Here is a 22559-nt window from a genome sequence, read left to right on the forward strand (position 1 = left end):
TCAATTTAAAAAAAAGACATAAAGATAGGCGGGGAAGAATAGGCAGATGAGGGGGCAAATATCTCTATATCTGGGGAGGGTAACTAAGTTGGAAAGGCCTGCCGGAAGAGATCCGTCTTCAGTGCTTTCTTAAAAACTGTCAGAGTGGGAATGTGATGGATCTCCTCCGGCAGGTTGTTCCACAGTTTTGGAGCAGTAGTAGAAAAGGTCCTCTGGGAAACTGATGTTAGCCTAGATTTTTTTGGCTGTAGTAGATTTCTTCCAGAAGACCTTAGTGTGCAGGACGGACAATAGGGAAGAAGACGCACCCTCAAGTATTCTGGGCCCAAGCCATGTAGGGCTTTAAAGGTAATCACCAACACCTTGTACTTTGCCCGGAAGCTAATAGGCAGCCAGTGCAGAGACTTCAAGACCAGTGATATATGGTCATTCCTAGAAGTTCCCGTGATCAATCTGGCTGCCATATTTTGTACCAACTGAAGTTTCCGAACTTGGCCCAAGGTGTTAGGGATGATGGGAGTTGCAGCTCTTCTCCTGGCTTTCACTCTCACCCCCTGGTTAGTGGAAGAACAATCAGCTTGACCAGTAGCTCTGAGAATTGGCTGAAGATGTCTTCCAATCTTCTCTGGAATCTGCTGGTTCTTGTTCTGCTCTCAAGACACCAGTCAACACAGTAGTCTTCTTTTAAAGATCTACTTTTATTCTAATATATACACTATGCACAAAACAATTCACTACTCACAAAACCCACACTACTATACTCCTCAATACCCACAAAAAGTATTGCCATACATTGTTGCTTATATAGACATTTGTCTCTCTATTCATTATACAGTTGCCACCTCCTGGGTGTGTACATACATTATGATTGACATACAATACTTGGCTCAATCTTTACCTCACATTGCATCATACATTACTGTCCACTCAATGACTTTCAGGTGATATCAATTTGCACCTTTTCACTTTGTCCTTGCCACATATGTCCTTGGCTTTTAGGACCTTCTAATTACATTATATGCAACACCTATGTGACATTTCAATTGCTTTTGCTGTGTCATGTTACTTTCAAATACATCCATATACATATTATATTTCTTGTGACTATATATCCCATGTGGCTTTTTCCTGACACAAGGTTAGCCCCAAGTAGAGCTCATTACAGAAGTCCAATTGAGAGGTTACCAGTGCATGTACTACTGTTTCTAGGTTCCTTGACTCCAGGAAGGGGCGCAGTTGGTGTATCAGATGAAGCTGATAGCAGGTGCTTTTGACTGTCGCATCCACCTGACCTGTCAGTTGGAGTGACAAGTCAAAGAACAACCCCAAACTGTGAACAGAATCCTTCAGGGGAAGTGTGACCCCATCCAGAACTGGCTGACACAACTCCATTCCTGGATTCGGGGTTCCTATAGCAAGTACCTCCGTCTTACTTGGATTCAGCTTGAGTTGGTTTTCCCTCATCCAGTCCATTACCATCCCAAGACAGGCATTCAGAGGAGAGATGCCATCCTTAGACACTGCTTCAGTTCGAAACATAGAGAAGTATATTTGGGTGTCATCAGCGTATTGATAACACCCCACCCATGTCTCCGGGGCATGCCCCATGATGGTGTGATGACATGTGGTATCATGGCGCTCCTTTGGCACTGCATCCACATGATGCAGCCCCAAAGGAGTGCTGTAAAGCTGTGACATAGTGGCTACAGTGCCCTTTCTAGGATGCAAAATGGAGCTGCTTTTTGTAGATCCTTTTTGTGCCCTGAAAAAGCCAGATTGGGACCACAGTCTGTGGTTGCCACGGCTCTGATATGATATAGATGGAGGTGGCTCCAGGCTGCCCCTTAGAGGTGGTCTGCACAGCCCCTGTGCCTTCTTCATCAGCTGCATGAAGTGAAGTGCCTCGGAATAAACCTTCATATGCATGAATGTGCAGGTAGAAATAGATCCATGAACTCCAATCCTCAGCCTCATTAAATGCTTTCTTGCCCAGTTCATCATATCTCCTTTGTGGTTCATACTACATTCCAATAACTTCTTCCGCCATTCATGTAGTTTTCTGCTCACTATTGCTTTAGGCAATATATTTCTTCTTGCATTTTCTCCCAATAACCATTATTAAAACACCTAATCAACATACCCCCCCCGCCGCAATTGCATTTCTATTGCTATCCACACATACAACCAGTTCATTCGTAGCTATAAAGATCTGTTCCTAGGCACTTCACTAGATGCATCTGATGAAGTAGATTGTTAAAGCTTATGCTACTAGGTTCTTTCTTTAATTTAGTCTCCAAGGTATTACAGGATCCCTTTGCATACTGAAGGTGGAAGGTTAAAGACAGAAAAAGTGAAACTAAAGCCCAATTTCAGTAGGTTGAGAATGCCTTTTCTTCCACAACTTGAATTGAATGCAGATACTGAGCATGATATAAAAGTGTCCACTCACTTCCATAGGGTAACCTATGCACTCAACTTAGGCATGTCTGTTGGACCAACATTGTACATTAGTTCTTTAGTGATTTACATGAGAATTATTATTACAAATCTGGGCAAATAGCTTCCATTTAGATGTGTGGCTTGTTTTGATAAGAAGGCTACTCAGCTTAGAGAACAAACTGAATTGCATCTTGAAAGCAATTCTTTAAATAGGGCAGGTTCACATTTTCTATAAGGAAACATAAACATGCAGCTGCAGATGTGCTACTGCATAGTAGGCACAGGTCGGTGTCCCTGAGGTGATAATTGGTTACTAAACTAGTTGAACTAGTGCTCACAAATTTTCAGATTCCCCTAAAACAAACCAAAAAGGGCAATTATCATTGGTTTAACTAACATAAAAAGGAGAGGTAGTATGTGTTTAGTTTCTCATTGGAATTTTGTCCAAGTGAGATTGTTTCCTGTTTAGGGTTTGGGGTGAAATCTTTATTTAGAGTGGGATTTTCTAAACTTAAATGGTGTTACTGCATTGATGACCCTGTTCTAGAATGGAGCTTTCTATCTCTAAGGGCACATACCATGTGACATGATCATACTGGAGGTGAATTTTGAGGGAAGGGGAAACATTTGAGTGCCAGTGGGTACCTTTGGAATTTTGAGAATGTGTCTTAGATGTTATTACAAAATGATTACCATAAATAAATAGCTGTCAACCTTAGTCTTAAGTGTTCAATTTAATTTTGTTCCCCAGAGCATGGAAACCCTGATGGGAATATTTATGATGCACTTCTAATTCTTCTTCCCAATCTGGAATCAGAAACATTACTGTACTGTAAGTACTCAGTTTGTATATCTTAGGGTTTTTTTTGGGGGGGGAATGGGGGGGTTGTAAACAATTGTTGCCTTTAGCTAACATTCCTAGGGATCTTGCTCTTAACCCATCCATTTAAAGAACTACTTCAGGCACATACAACCTTTAAGACATGAGGGGAACTCATGTTGCCCTTCAGATGTTGTTTCAAATAAAAATCCCAGAATTCCTAAACATTAGCTCTGTTGATGAGGACTATTGGGTCTTGCCGTCCAACTGTGTCTGGAAGACTGCATGATTCCACCCCTTTTTCTAAGGTCTCTGGAGTATATCTCTTTCCTATAACTATTATGGGTACTATAAGTTGACTGCCTCTTGAATTCACTACCAGTGTTAGGCAAATGCAGACTCTTTATAGTATAGTGTTCAGTAGGCTCTAAAGCATGATACCAATGCACAGGTTATGGAGAGAAAGATGGAGACATTTAATAAAATCCACAACAGCCACTTTATTCTTCCACTTTTGTCTAAATAAAGCTAAGACAACTGTTGCAGAAGGTAAGAGGGGAGACAATCTGTATCCCTTTAATCTGAGAAAGGAGTAACCTTTATCAAAGGATGAGAATAACCCTAGAGAAGAGGCATCTGGCTAGAATTTCTCCAGGGGACAGAGTTTTTCTAGTGTTGGGACCATATTCTTCTACCTCAAAAGTTCCTTCATTTCTGCTCTGACATGACTTGTTGAAACAGCAGATCATAGTTTTCAATACAACTGTGGCTTTTTTTTTTAGTTCCAAAACATTGTTTACTTGTTGTTTTATTCTGCCTGCCTTGGGTAACAAGTCTTATCTGCAAATTTTAAATAAAGCAAATGTTTTAAATAAATAAAATAAATGAAAAACCTAATGAATATAAATAAAAACAGCATATTTTTTTTAGAGGGAGGATAGAATTAAAAGCTTCCAGATTTCAGTTCCACTGTAAGCCAAAACAAACTTAATCATGTATAGCATCATAGAGAGAGAAGAAGTTGTTTCGCCAATTAGGGCTTATAAATGACTGCTCACATCCTTCCTCTCAAGTCTATTACACACTATGGAGTGTTTGGACTTTAATTTAAGTCAATTTATTTTGAATCTGTGAACAGTGAAGACTAGAACTTTTCATTTACCACAGAACAAATACATTCAGAAAAAGCAAGCAGACGTCTTTATTTGATGTTCCCCATACCAGTGAATCTCTGGAAAGATGTTAAGTGAACTAGCCCTCTCTTTATGTGTACCTCCAGTACCCAAAAGAATAGTGTATATCTATAGATGCAGCAGTAAGGGAACTAATAAGAAAGATTTTCTCCCACCCCACAAAACTTTGCGAAATCAATCTAGCACTCTAATTATCACACTTGTCTGTGTTTGTACCGTACTTTTCTCCTGTCCCTGAAGATATAATCTTTTATCAAAAATGGCTAGAGTCTAAGTCACTTGATCTGACCCCATAAAGATAATTCTGGCCCAAGTCATCCAGCCCTTCAGTAAGAACTAGTGATAAATAACCATACTGATTTTTTCACTATTTTTCCAGATAATATCAACAGAATTCTTGGGGAGGCAATCATGTTAGCTTGTTGCTGCAAAGACAAAACAAAATGAGTCCTGCTGCACCTTAAAGACTAGTTTTATTGGATTTGGGGGGGATGTTTTTTGGATTTGACGATGCCACATTTTAGCTGTCACAGGGGAATTTTAAAGAGAGAACCAGTGTGCTGGAACCTTGCCATCTGCGGCTTCTGCTTCCAACAAAGGTAAAACAATGTTTCTAATATTGGCACTGATTGTCATGCTTTACATCTAGACCACATAAAGATTTCCTGATGCAAAACATAAAGACTTCTTGAGAAATGCAGTGTTCTCTACCTACATAGGAGCCTGTGGCTTCACAAAGGAAGGAGACATGCTGGATTCCAAGGAAACATCTTCCATGAATTGCAAATGGACACTAAATTTCCTTGACTTTGAAAATCTACCAGTGACCACATGGCCAAAGAGGGAGGTGCCAACCTGTAGATAGCCCTCCCTACCATCTGAACTAAGACCAGAAACAGAAAATGCAGGCCTATAACTAACCTCTTCAATTTTTTCTCCTGTTTGCCTGATGAAGAAGCCAGTGTGACTTTGAAAGCTTGCAAGATGTAATTGTGCATTTTGGTTGGCCCAGTAAAGGCATCATTGTTTGGATGTTATCGTTTTATTGACACATCAATGGATGGTAGGTTCAGTGGTTGGCTGTCTACAAAAATGTATACTCAATAAAGTATGTTCATTTTGCATGGCAGGGAGTTGGACTGGATGGCCCTCGTGGTCTCTTCCAACTCTATGATTCTATGATTCTATGAAGGTGTTCAAAGACACTTTGTTGTTGATCTGTGGCTGGTTTTTAAACAGAGCCATCTCATTGCCCTTCTAAGTTAGTATGATGGCATGTCAGGGCTAATACAAAATCACATTTGTAATTCGACAATCAAATGAGGGGAAGCTGCAGTTGCAAAATGACAAATCAATAACAAAAAAAATATTCAGTTGTGATTTTTTTTTATGATATACTGTGTCCAACTTATTCCAATAATTCACTTTATTCAAAGGCAAGGAAAAGCTTGTTTTTATTTTAAGATCTTCTATTACTACCTTGATCTAGCTGTTGACACAGAGCTTCTGATTTCAGAATCTTATGTGATTTTATGTTCATATCAGCAGAAAAACTTAAAGTGCAAGAATTCCTATAGAAAACTAACTCCAGTAGCAAAATTGTTAGAAATACTCATATCATATCCCTGGTAACTCCACTGCTATTCAACAATTAAGACTTGTACTAATGCATCTTCTGCATTAGTCGCACACAAAAGATACCACACAATGTACAGTGAGGGCCCAAATGACCTGATGATGATGTCACACAAAACCTTGATGTTTCTTATGGAAAGGGCTCTGCTCAGCAAATAATACTGTCACACAGTCACTCCCTGTCACAGTGCTGAATTAGTGCATGTATAAAGGAAGCAAGATGTTTCCATACACAAATGAAATGCAAGTACATTTCAGTGGAGTCTCTATCCCCTTTAAGTGAAGCAGGTTGTGATGGGTTGAACCCATCTGAAGAGCCCTTTCAAATCTTGCAGTGATGGGAGGCTTGCCTGAGATCCTTTTTCTCCAAATAAACAATATTATTCAAAATTATTCAAAAATATTCAAAATATAAGTGATTTCTTAATAGACTAGGTATGAATTAAACTTGTACAAGACAGACAGACAATATTAAATCAAAAAAGAGGTGGAGGAGGGCAAGCATTTCAAGACAAGTTGAACAAGTACCATGTTGCCTGTAGAAAGTAAGACAGGTGGGTAAAATGAGTCAATAGTTAGACACTGTGTCTTTGTTTCTGAACAATTTTGGGTGGAGCAACTGGGATTTTCTTTCATCATATATTCTACAGTTCATCCCCTCACCTTCCCAGTGATAATCCCCACTGGGATTATATTTGGGGAATTATTTGATAAGAAAGTTATATGGTGTTCACTTTCAATTAGGATGTCATGTCCACTCTGGAGGGTGACTCGGAGGACTCAGAGGATGAGCCAGAGCCTCTGGGACTTGACCCTACAATTGGAAAGCCTGAGGCTGGCCGTAGTTCTGTTGTAGCAGAGTCTGTGGCCTCTCCAGAGGTTCAGTAACCAGCCAGATTCTGCCTGTGGCTGAATCTGTGGACATAGAGGAGGTTTAGGGAAGTGTGCCTACCTTCAGGATGCATTGAGCCGAAAGGAAGGGCCTTCAAAGGTCACAGAGGCTTTATCAGACACACTTGAATGCCTGCTGCCTGCCTATTTAGGCAGCTGGAGAATGTATGTCTAGTTGCCAGTGATTATCTGACTTTCTCCGAAAAGTACTCTGGCTCTGGCTCACATTGCTCTTTGGACTGAAACCTTGCTTCTTGGACTGCTGACCCATCTTGATTATCTAGAACCTTTGCCCTTGGACTGCTTTATCAACTTGCCTCTCTGATACCCTGGACCTCAGACTGCTGCACAAATCCTATTGGTAATACCTCTCATGCTACAGGACTTGCCTCTGCCAGCTGGGTGTGTATTTGTTTGGGAACTGAGCTGGTCTTATCAGCCATTTGGCTGCTTTCCTGTACATAGGACAAATTACCCATTCCATATAAATTGAATTTTTACTTGACTTTTGTCACCACTTTCTTTGTCCTAGGTGTGCCAATTCTGGTCCTCTAAGAATGATTGAGGCATTCATGTTTGGTACCAGTACAAATATGATTTTACAGAAAATATTTCTGGATCAGTGTAAGTGACTGTATGAACAAAGGACACCATAAAACTTTCCAATACTGGTAGGAAATGTTCACTATATTACCTATATGGTGTACATCTCTCATTTTAGATTGAACAAGGAAAATAATAACTATTCTTGGGATGATTATTTTTGTCATCACCATTAGTCATGTAATGCCTAAAATTACTACTAGAATTATAAAGTACTTAAAATAATGGTGGGGAAGAATGTTGTAATAAACATCCTTCCTGAGATCAAAGATTTTCTCCAAGGGATAATGTTATTTGATATAGTTCCCCAAACATGCTGCTTGGCTTTGTGAAAAATAGAAATTACAGCAAAATACTTTATAATAACAGATATTAAAATAGAAGACGAGGCTCTCTCTGTGGCTCCATGGGACGTTTGCATTTTCCCAGTCTGTTTCTTGCCTTCCCTTTTCGGTCGCCATGGAGCCCTTGGCGGCGCACGCATGGCTGTTGCAGAGTTACTTGCCCCAGAACCAAATTCCAAACCAAGTTGGTGTCCTGCAGCCGCTTAACCCTCAGCTGTCCAGTCAGATGGCTTCAACAGCTGACCCAGCCTGTATCTACCAAAATCAGAATCCAGCTAATTCTGAACAGGCCACCACTTGCAGGGGAACGGAAAAAATGGATCAACCTATATATATAACCATAATTTCCAAATCAGAGGTTGTACCAATGCCATTGTCCAATCCCACGCTTGAACAGAAACCAATGTACGCCAAGAACCTTTTGCAATGTGAAGGCTCTGAGCTGAACTTGAAGAATTGAGAGCCAAAGCATATTTAAAAAGGGCAGAACGTCTCAAAAGGCACAAGGAATGGGAGGATGAAGACAAAGAGTTCATGAAAAAGAAAGAAAATTACCTCCTTGAGCTGAAAAAGTTACAGCAGAAATTGGAGCAGCTCTCCCAGACATCATCTTCATCCCAGAAAACAATGGCATTGCCATCTACTCACCAATCTTTTCTAAGCACCACAGTGGCTTGTGAGAACAGTATGCATAATCTTCACATCCACTGTGAGGATTCTGTCCAGCCACCGCAGAAACGTTCTATCATCTCATCAGAAAGTGCAGCACTCCATGGAAATGAGATGCATTTCAGGTGCCAGAAACAATTCTGGTTTCTTTGAGAATCATCAGCCAACTCCAAACGCATCAAGCCTTATACCAACAACTTTGTGTGAAGTGGAGCTATCTCATACTATTCACACAAAAGAGGCTCTGGGCTTCTTCATGGATGTGTTCCAAGCACCTTCCTTAAAAGACACCACTCTGCATTCAGAAGAAGATGAGGAAGGACCATGTAAGACTTCCAGTTTTAATAAACCTACTCTTTCAACTGTACCTGTTCCTGTACCTGCTTTAACAATTTTTGAAGATGAGAATGCAGAGCCCCTACAATCTCACCCAAAGTCAACAGAAGCCAAAGTTTTGGGTGAAGGTCCCATAACAGACTGTGCAGCCAAACCAGCAGAAGGAAGTCAGCCACCTGAGAGCCTGACATGTGACTTCACTGTGTGGGCTAATCGCTGCAACAAAAGCTTGGCTCCAAGAGATGGTTTAAAGGGAAAAAAAGGGTTTGAAATTGTGAAATATTTATATGGATGGTATAATTTAAAGGTTGTGTGTGTGTGTAAATAAATAAATAAACAAATAAATAAATTCCCTGTTTGGATAAAGTTCAAGACAAGGGAGCAGAGGCTCCATATTCAGTTTTAAAGATATAAAAATACATAGAGATTTCATTTTTTTGTTCTTTCTTTTGCATTTTTGTATTTGCTTATTATAATGTTCTTTTCAGAATATAGAAAGTACCAGGACATCTGATCAAGAAATTTCTCCTTATCTTTTCCTTTTGTTCTGAGTGATATATATATACAGTGGGGCAAAAAAGTATTTAGTCAGCCACCAATTGTACAAGTTCTCCCACTTAAAAAGATGAGAGAGGCCTGTAATTGACATCATAGGTAGACCTCAACTATGACAGACAAAATGCGAAAACAAATCCACACAATCACATTGTCTTGATTTGGAAAGAATTTATTTGCAAATTATGGTGGAAAATAAGTATTTGGTCAATATCAAAAGTTCATCTCAATACTTTGTTATATATCCCTTATTGGCCATGACAGAGGTCAAATGTTTCCTGTAAGTCTTCACAAGGTTGGCATACACTGTTGCTGGTATGTTGGCCCATTCCTCCATGCAGATCTCCTCTAGATCAGTGATGTTTTGGGGCTGTTGCTGGGCAACAGAGACTTTCAACTCTCTCCTAAGGTTTTCTGTGGGGTTGAGATCTGGAGACTGTCTAGGCCACTCCAGGACCTTGAAATGCTTTTTACGAAGCCACTCCTTCGTTGCCCGGGCGGTGTGTTTGGGATCATTGTCATGTTGAAAGACCCAGCCATGTTTCATCTTCAATGCCCTTGCTGATGGAAGGAGGTTGCACTCAAAATCTCATGATACATGGCCCCATTCATTCTTTCCTGTACATGGATCAGTCACCCTGGTCCCTTTGCAGAGAAACAGCCCCAAAGCATGATGTTGCCACCTCCATGCTTCACAGTAGCTATGATGTTCTTTGGATGCAACTCAGCAGTCTCTCTCCTCCAAACACGACGAGTTGTGTTTCTACCAAACAGTTCTACTTTGGTTTCATCTGACCATATGACATTCTCCCAGTCCTCTTCTGGATCATCCACATGCTCTATAGCAAACATCAGATGGCCCTGGACATGTTCTGGCTTAAGCAGGGGGACACGTCTGGCACTGCAGGATCTGAGTCCCTGGCAGCATAGTGTGTTACTGATGGTAGCCTTTGTTACGTTGGTCCCAGCTCTCCGCAGGTCATTCACTAGGTCCCCCCGTGTGGTTCTGGGATTTTTGCTCACCGTCCTTGTGATCATTTTGACTCCATGGGGTGAGATTTTGTGTGGAGCCCCAGATCGAGGGTGATTATCAGTGGTCTTGTATGTCTTCCATTTTCTAATTATTGCTCCCACAGTTGATTTCTTCACACCAAGCTGCTCGCCTATTATAGATTCAGTCTTCCCAGCCTGGTGCAGGTCTATAATTTTGTTTCTGGTGTCCTTTGACAGCTCTTTGGTCTTCACCATAGTGGAGTTTAGACTGTGACTGTTTGAGGTTGTGGACAGGGGACTCTTATACTGATAACAGGTTCAAACAGGTGCCATTAATACAGGTAATGCGTGGAGGACAGAGGAGCCTCTTAAAGAAGAAGTTACAGGCCTGTGAAAGCCAGAAATCTTGCTTGTTTGTCGGTGACCAAATACTTATTTTCCACCATAATTTGCAAATAAATTCTTTCCAAATCAAGACAATGTGATTGTGTGGATTTGTTTTCGCATTTTGTCTGTCATAGTTGAGGTCTACCTATGATGTCAATTACAGGCCTCTCTCATCTTTTTAAGTGGGAGAACTTGCACAATTGGTGGCTGACTAAATACTTTTTTGTCCCACTGTGTGTGTATATATATTTTGTTTTCCTCAACAGGTTTTGTTTGAAATACAAAAGGTATTTTTCTGGCTTGGATACTGTATAACCCATTTGATAGCTTTATTGGAGCTTCTTATTCAAATACAGTCAATTTAATCATTCAGATTCCATGTCCTCCAAAATGCTTCCTGCTTGCTCCTTGCCTCAGCTGTTCCTGTTTTCCCCTGTTTATATTTGCTCTTGATGCTGCTGTGCTGAACCTGAGCTGTTGTTAAACCTGAGATGTGGGTGCACCTACCTCATTAGTTTGTAAATAATGACTTTTTAACATTTGAATAATATATTATATTTAGGGGGAGCAGCAGTCAAACCTTGCAAGCTGTAAAAAGAAATGATACCATTTGGAACTCAAGTGTTGTACCTCCATTTGGGACCAAAAGAGCATGCTCTGAGACCCAAGTGGGCCATATATCATAATGGATCATATATGGCCTACCAATTATTTAATTGAAAAAGATGGAAAACTGCAATGGGTCCACTGAAACCAGAAAAAAAATATTGAATTGAAAAATAACAAGTTTGGTTGTATATTTTCTTTTCTAGGCTTAAATCACAAGAAGCAACAGATGGAAAGACCTCCAAGGGGCATAACAGAAATAAATGTGCAGAAATATGCTTTCATCAGTGGATCATACCTAAATTTGATAAACTAATCATACCTAAATTTGGTAAACTGCACAAATAAATGCACAAATCATGGAAATAAGGTGGGGAATGCAAACGTTTCTCTTTCAGAAGGAAATGGAAAATGGTATGAAACAAGAAAAGGAAGAAAATGCAGGTCAGATTTGGAAAAAGTCAACATCAAGACTTGAGAAATTTTTATATTGTGTGTGTGTGCATGCATTTTCAACTGTTTTCAACTGTTTTCACTCTTAGGTAAACAAAGGTTGTGAAAAGGTTGTTTCTCCTGTTCTAATCAAAGAACCACACTGAGTGTTATAATTTGTTTTATAGAATTTTTGAGTAATTAATGAGACACTAATGCTTTAAAACCAAAATACAGAGCATTATGTTCTTAAATTAGATTGCAATCAATGGAACTTAGGCACTTGTTTACACACTAAAGTCTTATTAAATTTAATGGGTTGTAAGGTGTTTAACTTTCATTATCTTTTGCCCATTAATTATCCTTTTATATTTATAGTTACTGAAAATGTTGGATTCTCCAAACCTAAGTCAATTTGAACATAAGTTTTACTCTAGGTTAAAGTCCCAATGATTTTGGTAGGATTTATGTACACCTTAATTTATCTTCAATGGATCCAATGCTGGGATAATAACTCCAACTGATTGATTTTGAAGTGTAAAGAAGCAATAGCAAAAGAAAAAAAGTGAAAGTGGACTGATTTGAGGGGGAAGGGAGGAACAGCCAGAAAGGATAGTTAAGATGACAAATGTAATACTAGAGAAAGACACACTTCTGAACAATAGGGTATTTTGACTGATGCTGTTTAAAGTCCTCTGATATTACAGCAGGTCTAATTCTAATGAAAACATAAAAGTCTCGCTGTCTTTTTTTTTGCTTCTCGATTTTTTGTTCTACTACTGTGATGCGTAAGTTACTAATTGCAAATTCTGCTGCACACGCATAAGAAAGATCCAGTGAATTTGCGTGTTGAGCACCTACCCCCAACATAGTGTGACCACTTTTTATAAAGTATTTGACACTAATATTAACCTTGTGCTTTTAAAGCCACTTCTTCTTTTTAATTAAATTGAAGAATAAAGTGAAAAGCCACTGAGGTCACAAAGGTGGTTAGCAATAAAACCAGTGAAAAACAAACCTTACTCATGAGGCGATTCAGTGTGGATACTTTATAGCTCTGTATCCCTAAGGACAAATTGGTGGATCAAATTACTAGTTAGACAGATAGCATACATTTCCTACTACTCCTCTGGGCAAGCATGAAGCAGGTAATTCAGTTCTGTCACATTTTAGATCAAAAAGTTGTGTTGTCCTAATGGGATAAATGAGTGGCCACCACTGAGAATAACAGTACCATTTGCTAGGAAAATTGCTCAAAATTGAACCAGCCCGAGTCAACAAATTTGGGGCGGCACCATGAGGTGGTCAGATAATTTCTTTGTGTGGTTTAATTTAAGCCTGTCACTGAGGGAGTGTTGAAAACATTTGCTTTACAGCCCCTATCCAAGAAATCCTTGAATGTATTACATCTCAGTTAGAGATGTGTCAATCTCTCAAGATCCAATTCAAGATTCAGGAATCAGGAAGCTGAATGAATATGTATTTATTGTCTAAGACAGCCTGTTTATTATAAAATAAATTCCTGTGTGTTGCCAAATATTCTGCCTTTATTTAGTATTAAAAATATGCAGGTATAACTTTAGGCCAAAAGCCTCACTGTGCTACTACTCCTTCATAAAGTAGACATCATTTCTTAACTCAACACAGTTCAGAATAGTCAGAGACTTGGAGCTAGTTAAGTTCCAACTGTGTACAATTGTCTGACTAGATTCAAGGGATGTTTGCTGGATGACTGCTGCCTAAGCCTCAGCTATGATTTAAACCAAGCAACAAAAGCGGTTGGAATATGACACCATGCTGAATGCCTTCCTAAGATCTCCGGGAGCCTTAGTGGTCAGTAGCGGGAGTTGGGTCTCCGAGATCATAGAATCATAGAATCATAGAATCATAGAGCTGGAATAGACCACTAGGGCCATCCAGTCCAACCCCCTGCCATGCAGGAAATCACAATCAAAGCATCCCTGACAGATGGCCATCCAGCCTCTGTTTAAAGACCTCCCAGGAAGGAGACTCTATTACCCTCCAAGGGAGTGCATTCCACTGTCGAACAGCCCTTACTGTCAGGAAGTTCCTCCTAATGTTGAGGTGGAATCTCTTTTCCTAGAGCTTGCATCCATTGTTCCGGGTTCTGTTCTCTGGAGCAGAAGAAAACAAGCTTGTTCCCTCCTCAATATGACATCCCTTCAAATATTTACATAGCGCTATCATATCACCTCTTAACCTTCTTTTCTCCAGGCTAAACATCCCCAGCTCCCTAAGTCGTTCCTCATAGGACATGGTTTCCAAACACTTCACCATTTTTGTCGCCCTCCTTTGAACACGCTCCAGTTTCTCAATGTCCTTTCTGAACTGTGACGCCCAGAACTGGACCCAATATTCTAGGTGGGGCCTGACCAAAGCAGAATACACTCGGCCCTCGGGTTACGAAATTAATCCGTTCCGCCGCCATTTTCCTAACCCGGAAGGCTTCGTAAGCCGAGAAAGCCATAGGCGCTAATGGAGAGAAGCCGCGATTTGGTGCGAAATAGCGCCGAAAAGCACCAAAAGGTTATTCGTAACCCGGAATAACCTTCGTAACCCGGAAATATTTTTTTTTTTTCGTAACCCGGAAATTTCGTATCCCGGCGCATTCGTATCCCGAGGTAAGAGTGTACAGTGGCACTATTACTTCTCTTGATCTAGACTCTATACTTTTATTCATGCAGCCTAAAATTGCATTGGCCTTTTTAGCTGCTGCATCACACTGTTCACTCATGTTCAACTTGTGGTCTACTTGGACTCCTAGATCCCTTTCACACATAGTTTCATTCAGCCAGGTGTCTCCCATCCTATATTTGTGCCTTTTATTTTTTCGCCATTAAGTGCAATACCTTACATTTCTCTGTGTTGAATTTCATTTTGTTAGCTGTGGCCCAGCTTTCTAGTCTATTCAGGTCATTTTGAATCTTGGTCCTGTCCTCTGGGGTATTAGCTATTCCTCCTAATTTGGTGTCATCTGCAAATTTGATAAGTATACTCCCAATTCTGTCATCCAGGTCATTGATAAAGATGTTGAATAACACTGAGCCCTGTGGGACCCCACTGGTCACTTCTCTCCAGGATGAAAAGGAGCCATTGTTGAGCACCCTTTGGGTTCGGCTGGTCAACCAGTTACAAATCCATGTAACAGTTGCCTTGTCTAGCCCACATTTTACAAGCTTGTTTGCAAGAATGTCATGGGAAACCTTGTCAAAGGCCTTACTGAAATCAAGATATACTATATCCACAGCATTCCCTTCATCTACCAAGCTGGTAATTTTATCAAAGAAAGATATTAGATTTGTCTGGCATGACTTGTTTCTCTGAAACCCATGTTGAGTTTTTGTGATTATGGCATTTGCCCTCTAGATGTTCACAGACTCTTTCTTTAATTATCTGCTCTAGAATCTTTCCTGGCATTGATGTCAGACTAACTGGACGATAATTGTTGGGATCCTCTTTTTTCCCCTTTTTGAAGATGGGGACAACGTTTGCCCTCCTCCAGTCTGCTGGGATTTCTCCTGTTTTCCAGGAGTTTTCAAATATGATTGCCAATGGCTCCGATATTACATTTGCCAGTTCTTTTAATATCCTTGGATGGAGTTCATCTGGTCCTGGAGACTTAAATTCATTTAGATTAACAAGGTGTTCCTCTACTATCTCTATTATTCTGTGCTGAAATTCCCCTATTCTGTCCTCTGCTCCATTATCCTCAGGTTGAGCACCCTTTGCCTTTTCTGAGAAGACCGAGGCAAAGAAAGTGTTAAGTAATTCTGCCTTTTCTCTGTCTTCTGTTAGCATTTTGCCATCCTCTCGACGCAGTGGCCCTACTATTTCCTTCTTTTGCTGCGGACATATCCAAAAAAGCCCTTTTTGTTGTCTTTAACCTCTCTAGCAAGCCTGAGTTCATTCTGCGCTTTAGCTTTTCTGACTTTACCCCTGCACATGCCTGCTATTTCTTTGAATTTCTTTTTCGTGATTTCCTCCTTTTTCCATTTCTTATACATGTTCCGTTTCAAACTTAGCTCCATTGAAAGTTCCTTAGTCATCCATCCTGGTTTCTTGAGACTTCTCCCGTTTTTCTTTCTCACTGGAACTGTTTGAAATTGTGCCTTCAGTATCTCCCTTTTGAGAAATTCCCATCCGTCCTGAACTCCTTTATCTTTTAGTACTTCTGACCATGGAATTGCCCTCAGTACTTCTCTAAGTTTACTGAAATTTGCTCTCCTAAAGTCTAGAATGTGTTTTTGACTATGCCTGGCTTCTCCTTTCCACTGTATAACAAACTCCAGGAGAACATGGTCACTTCCACCTAATGATCCCACCACTTGCACCCCATTAACCAAGTCATCCTTGTTGGTTAGGATCAGACCCCCTTGTTGCCTCTTCCACCTTTTGGACAATGAAATTGTCTTCCAGGCAAGTGAGGAATTTGCTAGACCTTGAGGATTTTGCTGAGTTTGACTTCCAGCAAATATCAGGATAGTTGAAGTCACCCATCACTACTACTACATCTCTCCTTTCTGAGTGTGTGGTCATCTGTTCTAGAAAGGCATCATCCAATTCCTCAGTCTGACTTGGGGGTCTGTAGTAGACTCCCACAATAATATCCTTGTTGTTTCCCTCCCCTTTAATTTTTATCCACATGCTCTCCACCTGGCTGCCAGTATTGATGTCCTGGAGATAACTTTTCGGGGTCCCAAACAACTCTCTCAGGTTTAAGAGAGGCAGAGGGGGCTTGACTGAGAGTCCAACTTGTACCCCTGCACCGTCATAGAAGAAGTAAATAGATGCCGGGACTGAAACAGATTGAAAAGCAGGGACAAGGGGCCTGTGAGAGCAATCCACGCCTGTAAAGAGACTGACGATAGGAAAGCCTTCGGGCAGTTTTTCCATACAGGGGCGCCTCCAACTTTTAAAATTTGTCTTAGTATTACTCTTACCATTTTTGGCATAATGCGCTTAAAGGACTTTCTCTTAAAAATAACATCCTTAACCTGTTATAACAGCTTCATCTTGTTTATTTCAAATTGGGACCTAGTTGGTTTTTTGCTTCCTTCTATTTTTTGTGGGACTGTGCTAAGAAGAGATCTTTAAAATATTTTTTGAGTTTGATTTGGTCTTTCTATTGGATTTGTAAAAGGGGAAGAAGCAGATTGTAGACAAGTTTCTCATGTGGATCCACTTCTAATTTATTGGATTATTTAAACACTGAATTTTTGAACACTCTTCCTCTGTTTGGGTGTTTAGTGGACCTTTTCTCTTTGCATTCCCCCCCCCCTCTTTTTCCTTTTTTTGGGATTTTGGATAATGCTGAAGAAACAACAGAGAATTGTTTAAATATTAAAGACTCCCTTGTGGCGATTTAAATTCTTTTTCCCCCCTTGCCTCCAAGTTAGTGGATGTTGATTACATAGATGAGGAGATATTAATCACCTAATTGGATTGCCTTTGAAAACCCACCTGTGTGCTGAAGAATCCGGAGGAGGCGGTTTGGTGACGAGGGGAGAGAGAATGACAATGGCAACTTTGTTTGGACTTGAAGGCGGAGACGGACGCCCCTCAGGAGACTGACATGGCTGGGAAGGTGGAGACCACAGACCAAAATTCGGAAGGAGTGCTTTCTGGGGTGGAGTTGGAGGACTCAGTCTGAGAGGGGAAAGAAGTACAATAGAGTTAGAATGCTAGAGTAGGATTAAGGAACATAGAAACCGGAAGGCAATAAAAAATGGAAATGCAGTAAATATAGATATAGAAATTATAGAACAACCTAGAAAAAAAAGAGAACTGAGAAGGAAGATGTTTGGCGCAGAACTTAATAAACATTTAATTTGTAATATAGAGAGAAGGAATATAGAGAAATAGCACCTCTTTATTACATATATTTACTGTACGTTATGTAGGATTTGTAAAAGGAAATGCTGAATATATAGAGGGGTTTAGCTGGCTTTGGGATATATATGTTTAAGCTGTTAAGCAGTCAGTAATTCTTAAATATGCATATATAATTTGATAGTTTGGATGTGATTGTTTTATCGCTACTGTCTCTTTCTAGGATTGTTAAGATTGTATTGAGAAATTGATTATGAACACAAGGAGACAAACGCAGAAGGCGAATTTGCAAAGTACAGATTCAAGGAAATTTTCTATGGAGAAGACCAAATTGCTGGATATGAATCAATTTATTTTGGAAAAAACTGAAAACTTGTCAATGAATATGAGTAATCTCTCTAAAGAAATGTGCAGTTTTTAGAGGGAAATTAAACAAGAAATTAGGGAGGATTTGAAACAAATAAATCAAACGATGGATAAACTGACAGTAGACATACAAAAAACAAAGCGAAGAGTTGACATTTTAGAATTTAGGAATGAAAAATTGGAGAGTGAAGTTACAAAAATAATAAAGAAGACACTGCATTGGATGAAAAAGTGGTTGTGGACCAGAAGCTTAGAGAAAAATCTATTAAAATCAGAGGAATTCTGAAGAAAGAAATCAAAAATCTGTTTGAGAACCTAATTGGAGAAACTGAAAAATTCCTGAATAAAGACCCTGGAACTTTTGAAATTGAAATCGATAATTTGTTTAGAATTAACTCTAACATTGCCAAACAAAAAGATTTTCCAAGGGATGTTGTTGTGTATTTTGTGAGAAAATCTGTAAGAGATAGATTTTGTAATTTGCATAATGAAATGCCTTTCAGATGTGAAGACCGGGAATTGAAAGTCCTGAAAGATATCCCTGGCAGAATACTCCAGAAAAGAAGAGAATATAGCCCACTGACAACTCTTCTAAGAAAAGAACAGATTTCCTACCGATGGGAAACACCAGAAGGTCTTACTTTCTGGTGGAAAAATAAAAGGATTAAAATATCGAACCCAAATCAAGCAAATTCCTTTTTGAACCAGGTTACAAAAAGCAACAAGACCGGGAATAAAGAAGATAACTCTTTACAGGAACAACCTGAACTTAAAGATGATTTGAGAGATGAAGATGGACTTTCAGAGTAAGAGGAACCCATACAAGATCCAAACCCTGATTTGGAATTTGATGACCAAGATCTGGCACAAGAGGAAAGAAGGTTGAGAAGCGAAGAGCATAGTGAGAATACTAAGGAAAAATTTTGAGTTTTACCCCTCTTTGAGTTATTCAGTTACGATTGCCTATAATAAATTTTAATAAAGTTTAAACTTTTCTATTTCCAAATAAGACTTGTTTTGTGGAATTTGGAGATACATTTTGGTTATGACTGAGAATTTAAGATTATTATCTTGGAATGTCCAGGGAATGAACACCCCCAGAAAAGGAAAAAAAAATTTCATTATCTGCAAAAATCAAAATTAGATCTCATTTCTCTTCAAGAAACAAAAATAAAAGATAAAGATAAAAATTATTTGATATGTAACAAATTAGGTCAACTGTTTTCTGCAAACTCAAAATACAAAAAGAAGGGTGTAGCAATATATGTTAGCCCAAAATACGAGGCAAGAGAAATAGAAAGTGACAATGAGGGGAACTATGAGTTGATTGAACTAATAAATGGAAAACAAAAAATTCTGGTAGTGGGAATATATGGTCCCGTAGAAGACAAAAATAAATTTTATAAAAAATTAAAATCCAAATTAATTCAAATTGAAAGTGATTCAGTGATTATGTTAGGGGACCGGAATGGGGTTATAAACCCAATATTGGATAGATTCTCAGAAAATTCTTTAAAAACAAGGGAAATTACCACAACATTTTTTGACCTATTGGTTTTATTAGTAATGGGAGACACATGGAGAATGAAATATGGTTCAAATAAGGATTATACTTTTTTCTCAAATCCCCACAAAAAGTGGTCGAGAATAGATATGATCTTTGCCTCATTACATCTGAAATCTAATATCCATGATGTTAAAATATTGCCGAGAGTATGGTCTGACCACAGTCCAGTTCAACTAAATTTAAAATGGGGAGGAAGAATGAAAGAGTATACTTGGAAATTAAATTCAAATTTGTTAAAAGACAGAAACTTGGTCAGTGAATTGAAAACAATAAGTAATTATTTTGAGGAAAACTTAAATAAAGAAACATCACCACAAATTGTTTGGCACACACATAAAGCAGTAGTGAGAGGGTGGTTAACAAAAAAGATGGCAGAGAGAAAAAGAAGGAAAGAAGAAAAGCTGCAGAAGCTGTATAAAGAATTAGGAAAGAAAGAAGAACTATTGAAAAAAGAACCAAAAAATTCCAAAATCTTACAAGAAATAAAGTATATACAAAAGCAGATATCTGTAGTATTAGTGGAGGACATGGAGAAAAAAATAATTTTTTTGAAGCAGCACTATTTTGAATCAGCAAATAAAATGGGGAAGTTATTGGCTTATCAAATCAGAAAGGAAAAATCGAAACAAGTAATTTCAGTAATCAAGGAAGGGGAAACAGCAATTACGAATCAAAACAAAATTAAAAAGCTTTTTTAGAATTTTTGGGTCCTTGAATTCAAGGACACAAAAATTCAAAAAACCAAAATTCAAAAGTATTTGGATTCACAAAACTTAACTAAATTTACAGACAAACAAAGAAAAATCCTTAATAAACCGATCTCTCCACAAGAATTACAGGATGCGGTAGGGAGAAGTAAAACTGGGAAAACCCCGGGACCAGACAGTTTCCCCAATGAATATTACAAAATTGGCCAGGAAAAATTACGCATGCCTCTATTACAAATAATGAATGAAATTGGTAATGGGAAAATACCTCAAACATGGACGCAATCGGATATAACATTAATACCAAAGGAAGGAAAAGATTCAAATTTAACTAAAAATTACAGACCAATCTCTTTATTGAATACTGATTACAAATTGTTTGTATCTATATTGGCAGAAAGACTCAAAAAGATTTTATGTGATTGGATTAATTCGGACCAGAATGGCTTTCTCCCAAAAAGAATGATAAAAAATAATATTAGGACAGTAATAAATTTGATTGAAATTCATGAACATGATCTACACAAAAAATTGGCAATGATATTTATAGATGCAAAGAAAGCCTTCGACAACATTTATTGGCAGTTCATGTTTGAGGTATTACAAAGACTAGAAGTTGGCAATAATTTTCAAAATTGGATCGAAACAATATACACACATCAAGAGGCACGAATCTGGATTACTGGGGAGAGAACGGATATTTTCCCGATATTTAAAGGGGTAAGGCAAGGTTGCCCACTGGCTACTCTATTATTTATTTTAGTAATGGAAATATTGTTAAATATTATTCGACACAACCAATTGATAGAAGGATTCAAACTGAAAAAAGAGTATAAACTTAAAGCTTACGCTGATGACCTAATTTTAATAATATCAAATCCAATTGAATGTAAGGAAACTATTTTAAATATATTAAAGAATTTTGGGAAAGTAGCTGGATATAAAATTAATAGGGAAAAAACACCTTCCTAACTATGAATATGTCCAAGGAAGGGATTAATATCCTAAAAGAAAAAAACAGATTCCAAAATACCAGATTAGTAAAGTATCTAGGGATTACAATAACAACAAAAATGCAGATTTATTTCAAAATAATTATCTGAATTTATGGAAAAATATAAAGATGGATTTGGAAAGGTTGCAAAAATTAAATATATCTTGGTTAGGGAAGATTGCCATCTTGAAGATGTCAATTCTGCCCAAAATGATTTTCCTTTTTCAAAGCCTTCCCATCATAACAAATGATGCAATTTTAAAAAATTGGGAGGGGGAAATGTCTACATTTTTATGGAACAACAAAAAACCAAGAGTAAAGATGAAAATTTTATATGATGCAATTGATAGAGGTGGATTAGCGTTGCCTGACTTAAAGTGGTATTATTACACGAGCGTATTGGATTGGAAACTTGACTGGATTAGACTTCAAAATAAGAAAACCTTGAATTTGGAGAAGGTAAACCTAAATTTCGAGTTACATGGTTATCTGTTTTACAGAAAAATGAAGAGGGATAGTAACTTTACTAAACACCTTATTAGGAAAAACTTGATGAGAATCTGGGTAAAGTATAAAAATAAATGGTGTTCAAAAATTCCGCTATGTGTAGCATTTAATGAAGCCATGTGTATGGGGGAGGAATATAAGAAAAATGATTGGTTAACATATGAGGAAGTCACAAAACTGGGTAAAGACAAAAAGATGATCAAGTCCCAAGAAGAATTGTTGTTGGAAGGCTATAATTTTAATTGGTTTGAGTACATGCAGATGAGGGAAAAATTTTTTGGCAGATTTAAAGGAACCTGGGATAGGACCAATCGAATCAGAATTGGAAAAAATAATAAAGGATCCAAACAAACAAATATCCAAATTGTATAAATTTATTATTAAGATTCGAAATGGAAGAGGAAAAGGTGAAGGAATTTATGTTAAAATGTACGAAGGATTTTAATGAAGTAATTCAATTAGATGAATGAGAGGGGCTTTGGAAATGGAAAATCAAGCAAATAGTAAGTATAGAATGAAGAGAGAATCTATACAAATCCATGTACAGATGGTATTTAACCCCCTTTAAACTATCTAAAATGTTTAAAAATAATGGAAATATGTGTTGGAAATGTGAAGAAGAGGTTGGAACATACCTTCATATGTGGTGGAATTGCCCTAAGGCA

General features: G+C 38.4%; 1 pseudogene; it reads left to right on the forward strand.

The window, feature by feature from the left end:
• Positions 1 to 8040: 8040 nt before the first annotated feature.
• LOC149319779 (mitotic checkpoint serine/threonine-protein kinase BUB1-like) lies at positions 8041 to 18929 on the forward strand (annotated as a pseudogene).
• The last annotated feature ends 3630 nt before the right edge of the window (positions 18930 to 22559 follow it).

This window comes from Sceloporus occidentalis, unplaced genomic scaffold (genome assembly GCF_023333645.1).
Source record: "Sceloporus occidentalis isolate IW3139 unplaced genomic scaffold, rSceOcc1.0.p SCAF_2, whole genome shotgun sequence".
Taxonomy (NCBI): domain Eukaryota; kingdom Metazoa; phylum Chordata; class Lepidosauria; order Squamata; family Phrynosomatidae; genus Sceloporus; species Sceloporus occidentalis.